Source organism: Hemicordylus capensis, chromosome 3, assembly GCF_027244095.1.
Source record: "Hemicordylus capensis ecotype Gifberg chromosome 3, rHemCap1.1.pri, whole genome shotgun sequence".
NCBI classification, from domain to species: Eukaryota; Metazoa; Chordata; class Lepidosauria; order Squamata; family Cordylidae; genus Hemicordylus; species Hemicordylus capensis.
This window is the reverse complement of record NC_069659.1, coordinates 145,324,030-145,348,005: the sequence shown is the minus strand read 5'-3', so window position 1 is coordinate 145,348,005 and position 23,976 is coordinate 145,324,030. Positions and strand designations below refer to the sequence as shown.

General features: G+C 42.7%; 2 long non-coding RNA genes across 3 annotated transcripts in view; one reads left to right on the top strand and one right to left on the bottom strand.

Moving 5' to 3' along the window:
- Nucleotides 1-2,795: 2,795 nt before the first annotated feature.
- Nucleotides 2,796-23,976, bottom strand: part of LOC128349044 (uncharacterized) — a 40,968-nt gene continuing 19,787 nt past the window's right edge. For both annotated transcript variants that reach the window (XR_008318516.1, XR_008318517.1), the window contains 2 exons: nucleotides 14,780-15,061; nucleotides 2,796-3,527 (listed from right to left, as the gene is read on the bottom strand). This is a non-coding gene — a long non-coding RNA (uncharacterized LOC128349044). The remainder of the gene's footprint in view (nucleotides 3,528-14,779; nucleotides 15,062-23,976) is intronic.
- Nucleotides 6,266-10,442, top strand: LOC128349045 (uncharacterized). Its single transcript, XR_008318518.1, has 4 exons — nucleotides 6,266-6,334; nucleotides 8,548-8,664; nucleotides 10,040-10,092; nucleotides 10,207-10,442. It is a non-coding gene; the product is annotated as an uncharacterized LOC128349045 (long non-coding RNA).

The window sequence follows — 23,976 nt, the reverse complement described above, 5'->3', positions numbered from 1 at the left end:
AAAATGTGTCTCTGAGGGCTATGGCACCCTCAGGGACATATTTTTGAGGATCACAGCCAACTTCAGAAGGAAAGTTGCCTGTCCCATGGGACGCTTATGCAATGATGCTGTACCAGTGCTTTCTGGATGCCAGCCAGTGTATAAAATATGTATTTAGTCCTTATGCAGTAATGAAAGGATCTTCCAACCAGACCCCTACAAAATGTTTTATGAAAAAGCCCGTTCTTAACAGTAGGTCAGAAGGCTATCAGCAATGGTGCCAGATGAGCTCTCTTCAGAATACATTTTCACAGCTGTGGTTTAGCAATCAAAAAGACCCTCTCCTATGTACACATGCACCACAACTCAGACGCTAGTAGAAAATTATTATTATTATTATTATTATTATTATTATTTCAATTTCTACATCGCCCTTCCAAAAATGGCTCAGAGCGGTTTACACAGAGAAATAATACATAAATAAGATGGATCCCTATCCCCAAAGGGCTCACAATATAAAAAGAAACATAAGATAGACACCAGCAACAGCCACTGGAGGGATGCTGTGCTGGTGGGGGAAGAATGAAGCGGAAACAGGCAGGCGGGGGAAAGAGGAGATGGCAATGGGTGGGCGACAAAACACCGACAGTGGGGGGGGGGCTGCAGTGACAGGAGACAAACTAGAGGCGCAGATGCTCTGTGCCCGCCCAGCTAGTTTTAATTAAAGGGGGCAGCAAAAATTATAGCCAGAAATATTGTCTATTGCAGCACTATTTAAAAAGGCATTTTAAACTGAACTGTTCTGAATCAAACTCAGAGTTTATGATACATACAAATCAATAATTTTAAAAGGGAACAAATTTCAAACATCATGTGTCCATAATCATTATTGATGAGTCATTTAAAAAAAGTAATGAAAAACATATTTTACAATGGCAAGTTTGAATCTGAAACAACATTAACAGGGAAAGAATAAAACCACTTCCTAAACTCAGTAAATGCTGCCTATCAAGGAATCACCTTTTGGGTCAACATAAGGATAAGTGACTAAATAACAAGAAATAAATTTAGGGGGTTTAAAAATATTTTTGAATTTACACCATGAACACCTAATTTGATTAGAGAGGATAAATAAAAGCTCAGGAAAGGAAACTCATGCTTCAGCAAATTTAGAGGTTTTCAATGATATTATTGTCATAGGGTTCTGAATGGCTCAGGGCATTAGTAATGGGATATGGGAGCTTTTTAGCTCTAGGTCACCATGTCAGATTTGGCCTAGGTCAGTTGTAACCAAAGCATATGACTATTACTAGTATAAACTAATTATTTTACTATTTTAAGTCAATAGAATAGCCATGTGAAATGAATAAGAGGTCTCCACCCAAGTCTTTATAGTGCAGTTGGGCCATGTCAGGCTACTAACCATCTCAGCAGACTCATCAAGTATGGAATTGGCAAGGAGAATGGATTACCTTATGACCTTGGAGTGGAGCCCTTATAGGTCAGGCCTGGGACATGTAGCCAGAACTAAATGGCAGAGCCTAAATATGCCATTCTCCTTGTTTTACCTTCTTTACAAGTTTCCATGTTTTTGATCAAGACTTTTTTTTTGTTAAGTGGTATCTCAACTCAGTAATTTTAAGTACCCCCTTTAAGAAGTTCACAACTTAAAATTACTGAATTGCAATACTGCTTAACAAGAAAAAGTCTTGATCATACAAATTGGAAACTCCCAGACAACCCCATGTTAGCTTCAGCAGAAGCATTTGCCAATGTGAGTTTTCTCTATATGGTTTGAAACAAAAGAATCTCATAAAGATTCAAAGCAATGTTTAAGAAAAGAGTCACAGGAAGGTTAAGGAAAAGGTTAAGAAAAAATCCTAGTGCTTACAAGAGATGTCTTCACATGAACACTATGTTCATAATTGCCCTTGCAAGAGAATATCTATCTATCTATCTATCTATCTATCTATCATCATGTGCATTTCTATTGTGAATTTGCAGGTACACAGTCATGCTTTTTGTGATCATAGGAACAGAGGAAGCTGCTATATACTGAGTCAGACCATTGGTCCGTCTAGCTCAGTATTGTCTATACACAGACTGGCGGCGGGCCTTCTCCAAGGCTGCAGGCAGGAGTCTCAGCTCTATCTTGGAGATGCCAGGGAGGGAACTTGGAACTTTCTGCATGCAAACATGCAGAGTGGCTCCATCCCATAAAGGGAATATCTTACAGTGCTCATATGTAGTCTCCCATTCATATGCATACAGGAAGGACCCTGCTTAGCAAAGGGGACAAGTCTGCAATGATCATTTCTCTGGATACATTCCAATTGACTGTGTAGTGTGCATTTCCCTTGCTTCTGCTAGTGTTTGGGAGAAGGCAGTAATGAGAAGTTCCCATTCCCATGGAACACAAGCAGCTCTGATCCTGAATTATCACAGCAGGGGAGTCAGAACTGTGGTTCACCTGAGTGAAGATTCTTATGCCCAGGTAGATTAGATGAGCTCCATAAGAGTCAATCATGTCAGTAAAAGAGGAGCATCACGCCTTACACACTGTACCCATTAAAAACAATTCTGACATAACCTTTTATAGGTAAGATCACTACTACATTAGATGCATGAAGTGGTCTGGAAAATAGGTAGATCTCTTGGGGTTCCATTGAGGAAAAATAGTTCAAGCTAAATACACCAGATAACTAACTGAACATGATAGAATCCATGTTACATATGTCCTAATCCTACTGAGGCTCCGTATAAAAAAGAGTATTCAGCAATATTGTCTTTTTTTATTATATTTACAAATGCTTGCTGCTAATTGTATGCTTAAACATAACTGTCAAGTCAAAATCCCACATTTGTCTGCTCTCATACCCATCAACTGTTAGCCCAAAAGGATTTGGACTAGCAATACAAAATAAATTCTTGCAGCAGAAGAGGTTTTTAAGTTATTTGAGTTTCTTTTATGCCAGGGCAATATTTAGATCTGTCAAGTATAATGTTTTAAATCAAGGACGCTAACAACAGTTTCCTTGAATGTGAGAAATGATATTGCTGAATAGTGACAATGAAGAGCAGACATTGCAAACCTGTCTGGAATACAACAGATACAGGGAGTGAGTCCTAGACTTCCTTGAGTTATCACTGTAGTCTCTTAGTAAGAGGTCATACAGCCTCTTCTCACAACCAGTGAGAAGGTCTCCAGAGTGCGCTGCGGGGTTATACTCACCTTCCCTGCAGATGATCCAGTGTGTGCTGCTGGGTGTGCTCCCTGTGTGTCCAGATGATTACCTGCTCAGCCAGGCAGCGGGGAGGGCCAGGGGCTGCGATGTATTGTCCCAGCCCTCAGAACTATCAGGATGCACTGCATGAGTGGTGGTGCATCCTGGGGATTCCCCCTCCCCTCCCCTCCCCTCCCCTCCCCGGGCTCCCCAAAGTGTGGCAGCCATGGCTGCAAGCAGCTGCAGCTGTCACAAGCTCATCCGTCCAAGGCGTGGTCCAAGGTCACCATCAGAGAAGCCAGTAGCTCAGGGATCCTCCTGTGTCTGAAACAAAGCACAAGAGAACAAATCACTATCGAGTACCAAGTTCACCCTGTCTCCCTTGCACCTAGGTCGCTCACCAGATTCCAAGAATCCTGAGCTCAAGGTCCACGATGTCACCAAGGGAGGTCTCAAGGTGGGGTGAAGCAGCCCGACATCTTGCTCAGGAATCAGGTCTGAGGTAGCCGGAGTCAAGGTCTCAAGGGTCTGAACAAGGAGTCAGGAAATCCAAGCAACCAAAGGCTGGTCTGCAACAAGCCCAAGCAATGTTTTGCTTTCCAGCAGCTTGGATGTTGTCTGCTGGCTAGTTTATGGTGCTTGGCTAATTGCTCTCCTTCCCCAGCCAGCTGTTGGAGATTCAGCATTTATCTCGTCTGTTAAAAAGACGCTGACTTTGTCTCAATGACTGCAGCTGCTACCAGCGTTTGGCACACCTTTGCTCTCAGCTTCCTCCTGCAGCCTGACCGTCAAGCTCTCCCCTTCGGGTGCCTCTTCTTTTGCTGGAGGGTTGTCAAATTCCCCTCCCTTTTCACTCTCCATGGGTGAGGGCATGACAGCAGCTGCCCCATGTTTTTTAAAAAAAACAGGGTTAAGTGAGCACTCACTCCTTTAACCCCATTTTAGAGGGTGGCTTCACAGACAGGTTTGCAGCCATGTTGCCACCGGGGTGAACTGGGCCCGATCCCGGCGATTCACCACGTATGCAAAACTGGTTTTGCACCCTCGTGTGAATAGTCTCATAGTGAATCTTTAAATTTGGACTTGTGAGATTTTCACTGGTGTCTAAATGGATTTTGCTTAAATTGGTAATAAGCAAACAAACCACCCCCCATGCACTTGCATTACTCCAGCAAATGTTGCTTAGGGAACACATTTTTTTGCCCACATACAGCCAAGTAAGAACATCATACACCAATCATACACTCATTTTCAACCCGCTAAAAGAGCAGCTTAAGGAAGGGATAATGGTTACCATGTTGGTGTTGCATTTATGGTGTGTTTAAATGTAGTGAATATAAGTGAACAGAAGGATAATAATGTTTATAGTTAATGTATACATAGTTTTGAGAGCTTGTTCTCCAGAACAAGAAAGGGGAGGGGGTTACTTTGTTTTTTGTTTGTATCATATTTATATACTGCCTGATATGTTATCTCTAGGCGGTGTACACAACTTAAAATATCACAAATATAAAGCACGACAAATCGTAAAAAGAATTAAAACAATTCCACAGAATAAACAATTAAAACAATTTCGTGGAATAAAAACAATTAAACAGTTTGAAATTAATTTCAGTTAATAGCCTAAGAACACAGGTGTGTCTTGAGGGTCTTCCTAAAAGCTTTCTTATTGATTTCACTAAGACTGCAACAGAATTAGGATATTGACCAGCAAAATTGTGCTAAAATGGTTTTGTGTTGTAAACATTTCTAAGGAGCAGCAACTAACTACAGTGCATTTAAATATCTAGAAATTCTTTTGTGTAGTTTAACAGTGAAGAAAAAGATTCAGATTCTTTGACTAAGTGAGAGAACTGGAGAAGTCTGGAAGAAGGATGTATTCAATCAGAACATTGCAATAAAGTACCATGAGACCAGCTACTCATAACAGCTAACAGTTAAACATCCAAGGGAGGGCTATAGCCTAAACAGGAAATGAAAAGCAAACAATGAACTGAAACTGACATATTTCACAGAAAAGGTAATAAACATATGGAATAATTTGACAGAAAGGTCAAAACAGCAAATACTGAAAGGGAGCTAAGAGAACTTGCCATTTTTTTTAAAGCCCAGAGAATTAGAATTCAGCTATTTCAGGTTTAAAGTTAACTGCATTTTATTGGCTGTGCTCTGTCACAGGATACGATGGTTGAATCAGTGTTCACATTGTTTTCTACTCTACCTTTATAAAAAATATCAAAATAAGGGATATACAAAACTTTTAAGAAATGTTGTTAACCTTACCAAAATGTTGTTAGTCTTTCCCTCAAACTCTTCAGTATTGTATCCTAAGAGGCAGTTGCAAACACACTTCAATTTCATTTTAAGCACAATATGGTAATAACCTAAAGATGTGCAGAACACACACAGAGAGACACTAAGATATTGTGTAGTCTAATCATGGCAGTTTTCAGTTCCATCAAACTTCCTCAAATTTTGAATCTCCAAATTCACATCAGATTTTACCGCAAGATAAAGGGCAGGTTCACACAACTGATCTCATGTTAGATTGACAGAAATCTGTGATTCCCAAGCGATGTACACTCCTGTGGAGCATGTTGTGTGAATCCAGTCATTACCAGGAATCTCAGACTGGCAATCCAGCATGAAGCTAAGTTTGGTAATCTTAGATCTGAAGTTAGCTTGACAATTTTGGCTTTATGTTGGCTTGGCGCAGTGCCCGTCTGAGATTCCTGGTAGTGGTGGCTGGGTTCACACAACACATTTCACAAGAGTGTGTGTCTCTTGGGAATCTCAAATTTCTGTCAATCTAACATGAGACCAGTTGTGTGAACCCATCCAAAATGTTGCTAACAACTCTAATCAAAGGGTTGGATTCAAAGTTTATGTTCCTCTGATGAAAGGAGCTTCTGGTGTTGTAACCTTGGTGCTTGTTAGTCTTATATCATAGTATTATTTGAAACTAACTTGACAGTTACTTGACAGTTACTACCTAGACAATGAGAACTCCTTTTAACCAAATGTGAATGTTTGCTTTATGATAATAACTGAAATGGAATCAGGCAACATGAAGCAGATTGGACACAGTGTTCAAACCTCGTTCAAGGGAAATGTTGGTGGAGACTGAGCAGGTAACAAAAGGTCCTTTCAACACATAGGATTCAAAGAATGGGTTCACATAAATGTATATATATTCATCACCATAGCACCCAGTGATGACTGGCATGGGTCTCGCAGAGCTACCATCAGCGATTGAACTTTCTTATCACCTTATACACAAGACCTTTCAACTGAGTCAGTTCACACACTCAGGTATGAGTAATCAAGTGGTAGACATGCATCAATGAGCCAGGAAGCACCCACTTAATTTGAAAAAAGAAAAGTGCTGGGGCTCCATCCTGTCAGAAAAAACAGTCTTCTGCTCTGGAATAGGGATGCTTGCCTAAGAATGTGAAGAGGACATATGGGCAGCAGTTGCTAGGTGTCAAGAGAAAGGAACATCGCATATGCTCAAAGGAGCGCCTTTTCTTCAGCAATTACAAAATATAAATTCCTCAAGACAACACTATCATGGGACCATAACAAGCCACTGAGAGCAAAGCATTCCCAAGGCCATGCAGCAGTTCATTGTTTATATATTATTATTCTGCCACAAAGAGTAAGGGAGGGTATGTGGTTTTGGTTTTGTCGGACAGAGCTCTTTGTGCCTTTAACAGCATCACAACAAGCACCAAAGCAGTCTTGTATTTTCCTGCTGCAAGGGGGCAGCAGTAAGCAGAGACTGAGATAGAGACAAGAGCAGGAGGTGTACCTTCAAGGTGACTCCTAGACAATGCCACAGCCACACATTGAAATCAATCAGGCAAGTAATGGGCCACAAGTTGCCATGTGAGAGGACACACAGTGCAGAGCAGAGGATTCTGAGGGCCCTGCTCAGTTTGCACATGTGCAAAGGTCTGGTCTATAAGTGAAGATTTTGAAATGGGCAGAGACACAAGAGGGACAACAAAGAGCTAGAGCAAGCAGAAAAAATCAAGTAAAAACCAGCAGGTTCTGGACTTCCCTTTTTCTGGAACTCCTGTTCTCTATTCCAGTGATTGGAGGCTAGCTGAGACTCTTCATTGGTGTAGGGCAGTCCAAATATACTCAGAAGTATTCTTTTTAAAACATAATTTCTTTGCATGTTTCTGGGATGAGTTTGAAATAAAATACTAGGAAAGGAGCCCTGGCTGGAATCGAGCTTTGGTCTAGTCACTGCAAGTTGCTGGGCCTGTTGTGCTGTCATCTGATGGCTGTTTGCCTCCTTGCCAGCTGCTAGATAAGAATACAGCTGGAATGATTATTACATCAATTTAATTTTCTTCTTCTGCAAAGGCTCTGGCAAGGATCCAAAGGGCTGTTTTGGGAACTGTGCAGGCAACAAAGCTGAGAAGCCTCCCCCCCAGCTGAAAACAGACATCTGCCTGGGATATACGAAGACAACTTATTCTGACTCAGGCCACTGGTCCATTCAGTGCACCATTGTCTACTCTGACTCACAGCAGCTCCTACATGCAAGGGCATGTTCTACCATCTTTCTTCCTATGTCCTACAATTACTAAAGGGGGCCTTGAGCAAATGTAGATTGCATAGATCCAGGTTCTATGGAGCTTCAGTTCAATTAAAGTTGGTGAAATCAATGGGCCAAGTTAGCAGTAACAAACACAAACCCCATCAGTTTCAGTGGAAATTGTTCTCAACTGACTATGGCTGGATCAAAGTCCTGGAGTTTGACAGGAACATTGGTATGCACAAGGTCAGCCCAACCATGTAATAATCTTCCTTACAATCTCACCACATAATAATAATTGAAACATGTACACTTTTGACATTTTGTTCCCTTTTATCTCAGTCCTAAATCTTGCCTGATTACAGATGTTCTCAATGTGAGAAAGGAGAACTATAATGGCTGGAAAATAAGATTTTGGGTGTTTTTACATTTTAACAATGGATTCAAATAAGTAAGCAATTAATTGGAGGTGAGCCATATCTCATGAAAAGCAAATGTTATTTTGTTAAAAAAAAAATCCAATTGACATGGTGGCAAATGGAAGTTTATTGATATCTGGCTGCATGTTTAATGGGATGTCTGCTGAAAAACAAAGGAGCCTTCAGTAGCAGTTGGAGTTTTTAATTTATCTCAAATACCATCAACAAGAATTAGCTTTCCTCCTCTGCAAAAATGTAGAGGCTTATTACGCAGTTGATAAGCAAGAAAAGTTTCCTATTTGTGGACAGATTCTTATCTGTGGCACATGGAAACGTATGGAATATCCAAATAAAAATGTACTAACATTAATTTCAGGGAGAACTGAAGCAGGACCTGCTGCCTTGATTAAAAAACATGATGCACAAAGACTCTCCTGGGGCACATACCTCCCCACCCCTAAAAACAACTAATGAAGCATACATTTGCTACAAGGTAGGGAAATAAACCCACGTCTCTCACTTCACTGGTATTAAATCATGTTTAACTGGTTGCTTCATCATCTCAACTTCAGGTACTACTACATGTACAGCTAGTAGTTTGTGTCTGTGTTGGTCTGGGATCAAGCAGCAGTTCTTCTGAAAATAGCTGTGACATGGATTTGGTTCACTAGCCTACTTGATTTCTCATCACTCAGTTACTCATTTTATTTATTTACGCTTTTATATCCCACTCTTCCTCCAAGGAGCCCAGAGCAGTATAAATTTTTATGTGTATCCTCACAACAACCCTAAAAAGTAGGTTAGGCTGAGACTGGCCCACAGTCACCCAGTGAGTCACATAGTTGAATGGGGATTTGAACCCAGGTCTCACCAGTCCTAGTTTATCACTCTAAGCACTATATTATGCTGACTCTCATTCGCATTCACCTCTCACATTCAGCTACAATCAATCAAGAGCTGAGCAAATTGACTCCGTGGGGAAGCACTTAATTTCCCAAGGTTTCCTTCCTTCTGGAGAAAGGAAGTCTCTGGAGGAAGCTCCTTGCTTCAGAAGGAAACCTTAGGATACAACCTGTTGTGTTTGAGGTAATGAGAGTTGCTACCAAAGCTCTGTGACTTCAATGACACTTTTGGACCTGAGGTTTTGGCAGCGAAACTGAGAGGTAACTGAATGTTCAAATTCAGGTTTGGGGGCTAAAAACAGCCCATGGTTCACTGACAAAACTGTGTGTTCACACATTCAGACAACCACAATCTTGAACCTCTGGCACCGTTTCCTCCAGTTTTGCATTATGTCTAAATGTGGCCCTAGATGAGATGGGCATAAATAAACCAAGTAGCCATAAATAGCATTTCAAGAGCATCTTTTTTGCCACAAATATTTTCTAGGACATGAAAATTAGGTCCTTTATTTGCCCCAGTGGGCTAACCGATGAGAGAACATGTGGCTGGGGGGAAACACACTCTCACTCACAGAATACTGACTCGCTGGTTTCACTTAAATGAATTGAGACGGTTTATTCAGCATTAATTGTTTTACAGAGAAATTAAGGAAAAATTGAACATTATTCTATTCTGCTTTTGTGCCTACTTATTCATTTATGCCATACGGTAGTTTCCTTGTACTTTCTAAAATGTGTTTGCTGGTATGTGGGGGATTGGGAAACAAAATGCATGATACTTTTTATGCACTCTTGGGCTATTATACATTGCTAACTTTGTATTCCTACTTGGTTCATTAACTATGCATGCTCTTTGGTAATCTGAGTGTGTGTGTGTGTGTGTGTGTGTGTGTGTGTGTGTGTATTTTGTGCACTACCAGCAGTTAGATACACTCTAATGTTTCTTCTTTCTTTTGTTTTTAACAGTAGTACTTATCTCAAGCTGCAGAAGTTTGAACGGTTAAAAATATCTGATTCGGGTAAGTGATAGCCCAATAATGGAAATGGGGGACAGCTTAAGCATTTGAAATATAATATTAGTCTATGGAAGGAAGTGAAATTTTAAAATTAATCTTTATTTTAACCTGACACAGTGCAGAGAAGCATCACAAATGTGGCCAAGGCTCAAGTTACTGCAATGTCACCAGGATAACTGTGCTGCCTTCAGCTCAGCTTCTTCCTAAATTACTGAAGCAGTTCCTACCTGACGTCAGACATTCTCAAAGAGCAATTACATAGTCAAGCAGGCCCGAACATATTTGCCAGAGATCCCAAATGTAGATTCTCTACGTTCCACAAATAAACCTCCCGTGGATAGTTACTGAATGTATCTGCGTAAGTGGGAAAGAAATCTTAATTGTTCCCCATCTATTTGTTTGACGGGTTATGAATTTCAAGCGATAAGGGTAATAGTCTGTTGCATGTTGTAGCTGAAACCAGTCACTGTGGAACATTGTTTACACATGGAAATATGCTTTTGTGCTCGAACTAGAGAACTTTCATTGAAAGTCATGAGCTGTCAGCAGACAACCTGACACAGATCAGAACTGATGCTGCTGATATACTGTCTAGCTCATCACTGGCAGCAGGAGAGATATGCGGATACATAAAAGAGGGTGCATCAGGTAGTAATTTTCTCACACACATAATGATGAATACAGATCACCATGGGGACACCACCCAAAACAGCCTCCCTGTAATAAGTCGTCTGCTTCTTGACCTTTGCATCTATAGCTGAATGGATTCATGGGATCACCCTCCCCTAGTGTCTCCAAGAATGTGGAGACTTGCAGGGCAATTCTATTGATCCATTCACAATCTATTTAAAGTTGTTAAGGCCAGCACAGCAATGAGACAGCATGTGAAGTCTGTAGTGTCCCCCATAGAGCCTGTGACCTCTTCCTGATTCATAATTAGTATTCTGGTACCCTCAATCTAAAATTATGCTATGATGGGTGGTTTCTGTCATGGTCTTGTCATAAGTAGGGGTGTACAAGAAACTGGCTGGTCCAGTCTGGTTCGAGTCTGAACCAGATCCAAACTAGACAGGGCCAGTTCTGTCCAGCACCTCCTCGAACCCCCCCCACCACCATTCAGGTCAGTCAGGGGGGTGTTTGCAAATGTTTTTAAGACCGAGGCCATGCAGAGGCCCATTTTGCAGGCACGGCAGCCTCCAAATGGAAAGGTCCAAATGGGCTGAAGAATGGCCAATCAGGTAGTTTTTGGAAGGATGGAAGGCTGGTAGGGGGAGGAGGAACCCCTGCAGGGACCTCCCCCCCCCCCGCCGCCATCTTGAAGAACCAGTAAGTTTTTTAAAAATTAAAAAAGAAAAAAACAACATTTGTGAACCCCCAAACAGGCTGGGGGGGGGGGTTGGTCGGGGGGGGGGTCGGCTTGACCCTGAGTCTTTGGACTGAACAGGTTCGACTTCAAACCAGTTTGGTACCAAACCTATTTGCACATCCCAAGTCACAAGCACACAATGACACACATGGAGAGAGAAAGAGCATATGCAAAAAACCAGTTATCCACAAAGCATAACTTATCTTTAAAAAGCCAACCCACCACAGGAAGCTACCATACCTTGCAGTAGTTTTATGAATTGATGAAGCCTGTGACTTTTCTGGGAGTGTGGAAAGATATTCTAATTTGAAGCTGTCTATGAAGTATTTAAAAATGTATTAGGGAGTGGATTTCCAACTTTGGAACTAAGATAGAAGAGTGGGGAGGAGCTGAGCAACTAACCTTTAGGAGGCTTTTTGGAAGGGAGAGAGAAACCAGAGGGCATTTAGGATCCAGTGGGAAACTGTCATGAGGCTGTCAACATTGCCAAATCCTATTTAAGGGGGATAGGTAGGACAGAGTGGTGAGTAGATGCACCATGGACAGGCTGATCTCCAGGAGAGGGACAGGCTAAAGGACAAATACCCCCTTAGAGGAGCATGGGCTCATCCTCCCTCAGGGCTGGCAGCTTTACATCAAATGGCCCTGGTGAGTGGTAGGTGTTCATGCAGCAACAAAAAGGGAGCCAGTGCAGTAGACATGTTAGCAGTTAACTCTTGCTTTTGGAGCAAAGAGGCACCTTTTAAAGAGGCAATTCTCTCCTGTTTAGCAGGCGGAGAACAAGTGCTCCTATCCAACCACAGCACAAAATCCCTCTCCTGGTGGTTGCTGCTGTCTACCTTATCTTTCTTTTTTACAGTGTGGACTCTTTGGGACAGGGGATTATCTTATTATTTATGCTTCTATATCAACTGGTTTGAGAACGTCTGTTGGAAAGCCGTAGTCATAGTCATAGTCATAGGCAGATTGGCAAAACCTTTATTTAAAAGAAAAGCTGGTGTTGGGATGGAAGTGAGAGGGTACACTTCATCTTCACTGTCCCTTAGCAGAAGGCTGGTACCATTTATTCAGGTCTGACAGTGCCTCCCTTGGTGGCTCCTTCACCCCGGGGCCCATACACTTGCTTCTTTTGGCATCTTCTGGCACAAGATCTTTCACAGCAACTGATGATGGTCCCTGCCACTTTCTCAGGCTGTGCATCCATCTCTTTGGAGGTATTGTGCTATGGCCTGCTGCAGGAGTCTGGAGTCCCCCCACCTCTCCCTCTCACTAGTCCTTTCTGAGGGCTAGGCACCTCGCCTGTTCCTCCTACTGCCTAAAAAGGGAGAGGGGATTTTGTAGGGTGTCACTTGATGCTCTGTGTAATGGGGCCAATGGATCTCAGCTGGTTTCCCCAATCTGATGCATTCTCCTTGGCAACCCACTTGCTGGCCTCCACTCCTGGGTGCTTCGGGTACTGCTGGATTCTATGTCCTTCAGCCTGTCCTTCTCTTGGAGACCAGCCTGTCCTCCGTTCATCCACTTACCACTGTGTCCTACCTATCCCCCTTAAATAGTTTTTGGCAATGTCGACAGCCTAATGACAGTTTCCCTCTTGATCCTAAATGCTCTCTGGTTTCCTCTCTCTCTCTTCCAAGAAGCCTCCTAAATGCTAGTTGCTGAACTCCTCCCCACAATTTTCCCTTAATTTTATTGTGCTTTTAATGTGTGTACAGAAGCGCAAATGTTGGCAAGTGGCTTGCTATGCAGTGGTGAGAAAAGCTGTGCTTGTTGAAATTCCCCCTTCTGCACAACTAAAGGTCCAGAAGTCCTGAGCTACTATGAAATCTGTTCATCCTATTGCATATTAAGCACTCTGCCATGTATGCAAATAATTTATATGGGCCCTGCTTCAAACCAAGCTGGATCTCAGGAGGTTTTAGAGACCAGAATTTCAACTGAATTTGGAGACTTCAGCTGAACACCAGCATCTTCTTGGTGACTGAAATGTAATTCTTGGTTTTTTGGAAGAAGAAGAAAAACCCGAGCCAAAGTGCCTATTTCAAGAGTGCATTATTTCTAAACAGTAATGTAAGCTATATAAAAATGAGTATATATTAAACGTTGTTCCCAAACTGCTCTCACAAAAGTGAAAGTCTGATTTGAAGGGTCAGAACTAATAAGACTGTTAGATTTGTAGCATATGTGAATCCATAATTGCCACAAAACATTTTGAATGTGCCTATTTCTATGCAAATACTACTGTTTATATGGTAATGAAAAACTTAGGTGAATCTCTCTTTAAAGTACCTACAAAAAATGCAATGTGATGGCTCGTGTCTTGTATGTTTTGTAAGGATCTTTGATTAATTGTTGTTTGGAACGAGGTATCTTCCATGTGACAAACTTGGTTAAAGTGGTTAAATAACCATCACCAATATATTGCAGCAGCTTTAGCAAAATGTACCTATCAGTGAACATGATGGCGAACAAATTTCTGAAAGCCAGGACGTTTAAGATTAAGGGTTAAATTTTCAAAAACTCTAAAAGCTTGCAAAGGTTAGCAAACAACCTCCTCCTTGTAACGTAAGTGATCCAGTATCTCACGTGGTCTTGTTTACGTCTTTAAATAAATACCTTATTTTGCACCAACTTTGGATTTGTATAAGTTGATACAGAGGGCTGTATATTGCCACTTCAACAGCCTCTTCAGATGAACAACACTAACCATGAGCAACACACTGAGGTGCTTCACATGATGAATGCGAAGCACCCGATGGGGTTTGTGCGGGAAGACTGGGCTTAGCCCGCTCTTCCCGCACACGAGCAGTTGCTCATTGCTGGGCAACCACATTGGCCACCCAGATGACTGGCTGCTCCAGTTGGGCACTCCCGCATCTGGCCGCAACTCCGTTTGGAGCTCCGGGGAAGGGGAGCACCAGTGTGCAATGCCCTGGCTCCCCCAAACCCCAGGAAGACACTGCACAAATGCACAGTGCCTTCCTGGGGTCCCCCTCTGCTCTCCTCCCCTCCCCAAGTGTGTCAGCCACGGCTGCAGGCAGCCATGGCTGACACAGGATCAAAAGAACTAGGTTAATGGAGTACTCGCTCCATTAAGCTCATTTGGGGGTAGGGTTTCTTAGGCGGGCTAGCCACCAGAGAACCACAGGGCTCGCCTGCAAGCCCAGTGCTTCTCACGATCGCTCAAAACTGGGCTGGGCTCCCATAGCCCGGTTTTGAGCAATCGTGTGAATAGAATCAGCTGGGGGTAGTTTAGGGTAGGAAAGCACCCTAACCCTGAATCCCACATATGACCAGGACCTTTGTTCAGCTTTCCTAACTCACCAGCCAGATGATCTTGACTGCCAACAACTGGGATTAGGGAAGGTCTTCTGAGAATTGGGAGAGACTGCCCACAATGCACCACACTGTAATCAGTAGGGAAAATCTCATTACATCACAGATGCCCTCTGACTGGCCACAAGGAAGAAGGAGGGAGGGCAAGTCCCATTCAAGCCATGTTGAGCAAGCCATCCTCTAGTGTGCTGTGCAGAGTGGCACATTTACAGATCACAGTCTCCATAGCCACAGCACCCGGTGACAAACATGGCAACTGGTGACCAGGACCTGCAAAAACAAGGAAAAACGGACACACAATTGACAACTGAGGTAGTGGGGCTACTCCTCTCCACTAACTTGGGTCAAGATTGAGGATTAGAAGCAGGGTTATCCAGATTCAGACTACCAGGGCTGGTTTTCACGTGCATGCAACCCTGGATTATCTGCCTTTAACTCACATCTAAATGATCATGTGAAGAGGCTTTCTGAATTTGTGGATCCTGGAGACAGGCCCGTGAGTGCTTAAATATGGGGGTGTGGCTATGTGGTATAATCTCACAACACATGTTCACGATCCATGGAAGATATAATGCTTTCATATAGCTGCTTATTACCATAACTAGCAATGGGCAGGTTTTCCCTTCTTGCCTCAGAATAACAGAAATTATGAGTTCTTCCCTTCAAAATCAATGCTCCCCACTATTGCAAAATGGCCATTTTGGTCACTACCCCAGTCATTGAGGAGTCTTACACAATTTAGTGGTAGCAGAAGCAGCAGCATATGGAAAGTGGGGCAGCAGGGAGAAGGTGGTTTGTTCCTTTGCCCCCAGCCCCTTCTCAGCATGCCAAAGAAGCATACAAAGAAGCAGTGGCAGCATACGGGACATAGGGAGGGGTTTTTACTTTCCCTTTGTCCACAGTAGGCTATGGGAAGCCTAACTCCAAGTCTACACCTTACTTTCTGACATGCTAATGGGGGGGGGATAAAAGTTACAAAAACCACTTGCCATTCTCTAGCAAGACTGCTTTTCTTATGCAATGCAGAAGGGGAATTGATGAACGGATCATCTCCAAAGCTCCTGCTCTTGCTCCCAGCCCAAGAACTCAGGGTGGAAGGGGCGAGTTTTGTGGAGGAGGAAGGGCCTAGTGGGAAAGACTACAGATGCCAAATGTCTGAGTTCAAGCTCAAAGTAGAACATTGAGCATTGGAAAACCTTACTTCCCAAGTGAGAGGTGAGTTTTAAGTATCCCCAAAGTGCTTTTACAACCAGAGTTTTGGGGAAGTTTGCTGGCATCTCTAACCATAACACAGACTGAGCAAATCTCAGGGAGCTCCTTTCTGATCTACCATTCCATTAAGGCAGGGTTTCATAACATTTGGTTCCCAGATGTCATTGGACTACAACTCCCATCACCTCTAGCTACAAAGGCCATGGCTGGGGATGATGGGAGTTATAGTTCAACAACATCTGGGAACCCAAGGTTAAGAAACCCTGCATTAAGGTATCACCTCACTGATATGATGGTGCTTGATATGATATCTGAAAACCTAGATTTGAATCTGCTTAAAAAGCTGTTGGATTCAGCCGTAGCACATTAATGCAAATCTAATGTACCTGCTGGTATGATTAGCTGAATCAAATGATGGCATTTAACTAACACCTAAATAATCTTAATTAGAATCCTCAGCTCATCTTAGCACTTGGAACTCTACAGATGGATAGTCTTAATTATCAGCCTTTTGATTAGGATAACAGCTCTAATCAACATGATGTATGCTTGATAGACAGCGTATCAGTAAATTAATGACAGTTGTTACGGGAAAACATAAGCAAAAAACAAGAGCTGTCTTCTATATGAAACACGGTCAAATAACAAAATCTATGATCTGTGTATGTGAGGGATGTGTGTGCATTCTATAGGAAGAACCAAGCTTTGCTAATTTAATATTCTGTTTCTAAATATAACTGTATTATCCTTTTTTTGCACATTCTCAACATGAAAATAATATGCCTAGCTTTGATAGCACCAAAAGCGGCTTAGATGACATTGCAAGAGAGCAAGGCAAGTGAGGAAACTCCATCCTGCTATTTTGCCTATTAGACAACAGTCCCATGATACCTGGGTCGATCGATCCACCCTCACAATCACAGATGTGCTCGCCATCATGGGGAGGTCTATTCCCTCTTCAGACAAGCCCCATCAAAACCGAGAGCGGTTGGTGCATGGGTGAGTGAAGTGGCAGTGGTGGAACTTCCACTGTACACTGCTACAGCAGGGGTTTCTTTTTCATAACGGGCAAATCTCACAGATCTATACATAACTGTGGAGGAGTGCCCCAGGAAACACTGTTGCCCTGGCATGCTGTTCATTACACAATGTCGCTCGCCTTCAGCAGGAGATGGACTCCAATTGCACAGGATCCGATGAGATGACAGAAAAGTCATCTTGTGATGTCATCTGGGATACTTTTGAGCCTGCTGAGGCCAAGGATGTGGACAGGATTCTCTCTGGTATGGGTGCTGAGCTCTGTAGCCTGGACCCTTGCCCCTCCTGGCTTATTAGAGTAGCCAGCAGGAATGTAAGATCCTGGCTTCTGGAGTTGGTGAATTCTTCTCTTTGTGAGAGGTCTGTGCCGTCACCCTTTAAAGAGGCTATGGTGTGCCCTCTTTTGAAGAAGACTTCTCTTGATCCTGAGGTCCTTGATAATTATGGACCAATCTCCAACCTTCCTTTCCTTGAGAAGGTTTTGGAGAAGGTTGTATGTGCCCAGCTTGAGAGAGCTCTGGATGAAGCTGATTTTCTAGATCCTTGTCAGTTGGGTTTCAGGCCACAGTATAACACAGAAACAGCATTGGTCACTCTGGCTGCTGACTTGTATCATGACCTTGATAAGAATAGCACCCCTCTCTTGGTCCTTTTAGATCTTTCAGCGGCATTTGATACCAACACCCATGGTATCCTTCTGGAGTGCCTGTGCGGATTAGGTATTGGGGGCACTGTTTTGCCGTGGTTCCGTTCCTTCCTTAGGGGGCACTTTCAGTCAGTGTGTATTGATGGTGAGTGCTCTGCCCTCTGGCCACTCCTTTGTGGGGTGCCTCAGGGCTCACACCCATTCTATTTAACATCTACATGAAATCTATCATTGTGAACAGCCCAGAGACACACATGTGGGGTGGTATAAAAGTGTAATGAATGAATGAATGAAACCACTGGGGCAGGTCATCCGTCAGTTTGGGGTGAGATTCCATCAATATGGCAATGATACTCAGCTGTATATTGCCACCCCAGGCCACTCCAGAGATGCTGTTTCTGTGTTTGCCCAGTGTCTGGAGGCTGTCAGGGTCTTGATGGGCCAAACAGGCTCAGACTTAACCCCTCCAAGACTGAATTGCTTTTGCTTACTCCTCGATCTGGCCAATTGCCGAGTCTGAGTCTCTCCTTGGACAGGATTGTGCTGCCCCTGAAGAAGGTCGTCGGTGACTTGGGGGTCCTCTTGGACTCGTGACTCCTGCTCAAGCAGCAGGTGGAAACCGTGGCCAGAGGTGCCTTTGCCCAGCTTTGGCTGGTCCACTATTTGCAACCCTATCTTGACCAGCAGACCCTGGCAATGGTAACGCATGTCCTCATCATCTCTCGTATGGATTACTGTAATGTGCTCTAACTGGGGCTGCCTTTGAAGATGAACCGTAAGCTTCAGTTGGTCTAGAATGCAGCAGTCCACCTGCTTATGGGCACTAGGAGATATGATAATGTGACACCTCTCTTGCAGTCGCTGCATTGGTTACTTATTTGCTTCTGGATCCAATTCAAAGTGCTGGTTCTCACCTTTAAAACCCTTCAGGGCTTAGCACCTGTTTACCTTCAGGACGACCTCTCCCAGCCAGTTCTGTCCCCTCCTGTGAAATGTTCTCAGGTTGCCCTTCTTTCAGTCCCTGGTCTCAGAGAGGTCCATAGTATTAGGGCCCATGAAAGGGCTTTCTCTGTTGCTGCCTCTTCACTTTGGAATTCTCTTCCCCCACAGATTCGGTCTTCCTCCTCCCTTTCAGCCTTTAAGATATTATTGAAGGTGTTTCTTTTCCGCCAGGCGTTTGCCCTTTAAATCTCTCTCTCTCAAATCTTGAATGCTGTTCTTGCCTTATACACCACCCTGACGCTGTGAATTGGGTGGTATATTAAATCTTTTAATTAATATATAAATAAATGTCCCATAGAAACATAAATATGTCTGTTTAGCAAATTCTAAGTATGTGAAATTTCACTGGCCAGTTTTAAGGAATTTAATTAGCTCATTTGTATTAGAACTAAAGCCAGAAAAGCAGTCCTTCCCCCTGCTTTTATTGTGAACTCCTTAGGAAAAGGAAGATAATCATTTAGGGAAAATGCCCTATGCTGCCTGGCCCGGTGGGGAGGGGGACAAAATGTGGTTTAAATAATAATAATAATAATAATAATAATAATAAGAAGAAGAAGAAGAAGAAGAAGAAGAAGAAGAAGACCAAACTCAATGGCGGGAACACCATACAAGCCATAAACACCTGGGCTAAAAAGAAATAGAAAAAATCAAAAAATACAAAGATCTACAAAGTGAAATTGAAAGGCTGTGGCAGAAGAAGACCAAAATAATCCCAGTGGTAATTGGCGCCCTGGGAGCAGATCCAAAAGACCTTGAAGAGCACCTCAACACCATAGGGGCCACATAAATCACCATCAGCCAATTACAAAAAGCAGCTTTACTGGGAACAGCCTATATTCTGCGACAATATCTATAACAATAACAACAACATTGACAATAAAATTCAGCCATCCCAGGTCCTTGGGAAGGACTCGATGTCTGGATAAAACAAACCAGTCAATAACACCTGTCTGACTGTGTAAACAAGAAATAATAATAACTTGACTTGACTTGACTTGATAATAAGTCTAGATCTGCTATTACAAGTCAAAATCTGCTATTACAAGTCTAGTCCAACTAGAAGAGGTTATTTAAAAAGAATGTACCAAATTTGGAAAGAGAAGCATCCAGATACAGAAATCACAGAACAAAGGCTAGCAGACCAGAGAAGATTCATAATAAGAAATAAAGTATTCACAGGAGTTGAGCTGGAAGAACTGCAAAGAGCAACACAGGCTCAAGATATGGAAGAAGAATTACCACCAACTGAAGAAGTTGCTCAGGTGCAGGTGGAGGAGGTGTTGGAAATAGAGGATGCCACTGATGGTCTTGATGGGCCACTGATGGCTCCCTCAGCCTTCCAGCCTACCCCCGGGTGCTTTTGGCCTCTCTGCGGTGGTCATGACCCAGGCCATGCCGATGACCATTGAGCACGTGTGGCAGATGCCAACATGACCACTACCACCACCACAGAGAGGCCTGTAATGAGCTGAAAATATCTAAGCAGAGGCTGGCAGGAGGAGGGGGGACATCATGAGACACCCTCCCTCTGTGGCTGCAACAGCACCCCCCCCCCCCCCAAAGCCAGTAAGTCCACCATTTTTTTCAAAAGAAAAAACCTCCAAACTGGCCCCAGACCAGACTGGCGGGTCCGGCTCGACTTTCCACCAAACTAGGCCCAGTCTGGCTCGAGGGTGAGCCCCCAAGCTAGGCCAGTTCAAATGCAAGCTGGCTCAAACTTAAGCCAGTTCACACATCCCTAATTTATAATCATGTGGACATGCCTACTGGGTCACCTTGTGCCCATCTCAGAACAAAAGTAGCCAGAGCTTCTGCATAGCACCAGCTTCTGCTTCCTTGCTCTGTGGCACAAGCGTATATAGGCTGGGGTGGTCTAGTCTGTTGCTATTCCTTTCTGGCTGGGACAAGGTAAAGTACTCAAAACAGGAATGCCTCCACTTGTTGCACTGATGCAGTCTGAGGAGATTTGGCTGTGTCTTCATGGCATTACTTTAAAAAGTTATGTTTACTTCTTAATATGCCCATCTGTTGTATACTGTTGTTTGAGATTCAAGAGCATACATTTCAAAGTAAACATTCTGAACAGAAGTGTGTGTACCGGGTACAAGCATTACAGAAATGTAAAGTCATAAGCACTTGTGTGGTTCATTATGCCAACTCAGTTCAGGGGGGCGAGAGAGAGCATACTGTATCTACCCATCAGACCTAAATTGAGTCAAGAGTGATACCTTTTCCCCAGGGAGTACTGGAAAGAGCTAGAGCAGCAGCTTCAACAAACTTGCTTACTTTTTAAAAGATTCCATATACATCAATCAATGGTGCAAGATTTATAGTTGATAGTTTTAATAGTTTTTAAAATTTATAAAAAATTTAAAACTAAAATTTATAGTGTTAATAGTTTTTAATGTTGGGTTTTAAATGATATTAATGTTTTAATCATTATAGATTTTGCTTGGTTTGTATTGTTTTTGTTGTACACCGCTCAGAGATGCAGGCTTGGGGCAGTACAGGTGAAACTCGGAAAATTAGAATATCGTGCAAAAGTCCATTAATTTCAGTAATGCAAATTAAAAGGTGAAACTGATATATGAGACAGACGCATTACATGCAAAGCGAGATAAGTCAAGCCTTAATTTGTTATAATTGTGATGATCATGGCGTACAGCTCATGGGAGCACAGCAATTAGAAAAGGTGCAGTTGTTGATGAGATAAATGCTATCTTCTTCTACACAACTAATACTGATACCAGAGTTTTGACCCCCATTACCTCTTCCTTCAGTTACAAATGTTTTTGGATTTCAGGCAGGTGTCAATCTGACATGAAACATAATCCTAAAAAAATGGATCTTATATCGGCTAACATAATGCACATGTAAGAACATTTCATGCATGCAAGGAGGACCGGCAGTTTTTGTGGATACCCCCTTCTCTCTGCTGCCCCTAATCTCAAGAATATGAGGGCTGGTTGAAATTATACCTCCCCCTTGCATGCACGGAATGTTCCTAAACATGCGTGATGCTGTTCAGAATGTGTGCTAATTTGAATCCTATAAACATCGGTGGAATATCAAAATATGTTTCAGTACAGATAGTTGGATTTAATGGAATTTTATGGAGTCCAAATATATCAGAATTTTCCAAAGATACCTGCAATATAGATTCAGTGTCAGCCCCCTGTGGAATTATCCCACATTAATATTATTTATTCAATTTCTATACCGCCCTTCCAAAAATGGCTCAGGGCGGTTTACACAGAGAAATAACAAATAAATAAGATGGATCCCTGTCCCCAAAGGGCTCACAATCTAAAACGAAACATAAGATTGGCACCAGCAGCAACAGTCACTGGAGGTACTGTGCTGGGGGTGGATAGGGCCAGTTACTCTCCCCCTGCTAAATAAAGAGAATCACCACATTAAAAGGTGCCTCTTTGCCAAGTTAGCAGGGGTATTATGAGATCATTCACACAGTCAAAAACTGTGTTCTCCCCGGGGTTGGGACCTGTGTGTTCTCCTATTTTTCGGTTGTGTGGAAGCAAGGTAGGAGGAAAACCTGGGTAGAACTGATTATGTGGAAGCAAGGTAGGAGGAAAACCTGGGTAGAACTGATTATGTGGAAGCAAGGTAGGAGGAAAACCTGGGTAGCTTTTCCTCCTATCTTGATTCCACACAATAACTTCTACCTAAGTTTTCCTCCTACCTTGCTTCCACACAAATCAAAAAATGGGAGCACACACAGCTCCCAAACACAGCGATTGTGTGAATCACTCTATGATGCTATCCTCACGACCTGCAGAAACCGGGCTGGGCTCTGTTTCTGCTGGTCATGAGAACCACCAGGAGCCGCGCAGCTCCCAATGGTGGCTCAGCAGCAAGCCCACTTACGGAGCCACCCCTTTAAATGAGGTTAGTGGAGCAAGTGCTGTGTTAACCTCATTCTACTGATCGTGTGTCTGCTGTGGAGGGGGATCCCAGGAATGCACCGTGAACGTGAGCAGTGCATTACCAGGGCTCCAGGGGGCAGGGCACAGCGGTGCTTCCCTTTGCCTGACTCCTGGAGATGCTGAGTGAGCCGTGGTCGGGTGCAGGAGTGCTGGAGCCAAGCCACTGTTTGTCTGGTTGGGCAATCTGCCCTCCGAAGGAGGCGTAAGTGATTTTCTGTGGAGAGAGCGGGTCAAACCCACTGAACCCCTTTTGGCTCTTCACATTGATTATGTGTAGAGCCTTTATATATTTTAGTGTCATACAGTTAGTAATGTAGAAGTTGCTCCTACATGGAGTGATCTTATGCTGCAGCTCATGAAGCCAATTATGTGAGTCTTTATCACATCCACTTTATCAGCACCTTCCAGAACTAACAAGAGTTCATTCCACATGGAAGTGGTTCCCATTCTATTGACTATGAAAGTAAATGGGGTCTCATTGTGAGTTCAACTACACTTCAGATGAGCTGGTAAGCCCGCTTTTACCAACACGAAGATTAGCTCTTGTAGGAAAAACATCTTGAATGAAGTTACCTTAAGTATTATTGTGTTTAAGGAACTTTTCAAGCATAGTTCAAATAAATCATTGTTAGAGTTATGACAGTACTAAAACTGAAGTGAAATCTATGCTAATAATAGGGAATAATTGTGTTAACACCTGGGAAATGATACATGCTTCAAATGTCAGTATAAAATGTAAGAGCTTCATTTTGCAAGCATTTTAAATACATTCTGCCATTTAATTAGTGCATGTATATTGGTTTCGAGGATGCTTAACATCAAAAGGCAATTGCATAGAAAGATGTGTATGGGTACACACAGTATTGTAAGCCAATAACAATAACAGTATTCAAATATGGAGGCCCTTCACACTGGTTTGGTTAAAAGCAAATTACTCTTTGGAAAGGAATAAAAGCTTTGTTCTCAGTATTGATAGAGCATGTTTGAGAGGATCTATTTAGATAATGCTGAGGGTAAGGATAGCATCATCAGGTCCTTCTGAAAGAAAATGACCTTCATATGGTATTTTATATTTCTTTTCATCTCTAGCTAACCATGCCCTAAAGTCATGAAGCAAGTAGCACGGATTCCTGTTTTTAAAAATATCATGCTATAAATTTCCTAAGCCCCTGTTAGCTCATAGCCATAAAAAGCCAGGTTTCATTTTTAAGAAGGTAAGGTGCAACAGTACCGATTTTGCAGATTTTGGGAGCTCATGTTCTTGCATTCATATGTATCAACAATGATGTTTTCTCAAATGCAAAATCTGATTTTTTTTAAAAAAAATGCAAATATTCTCTTTT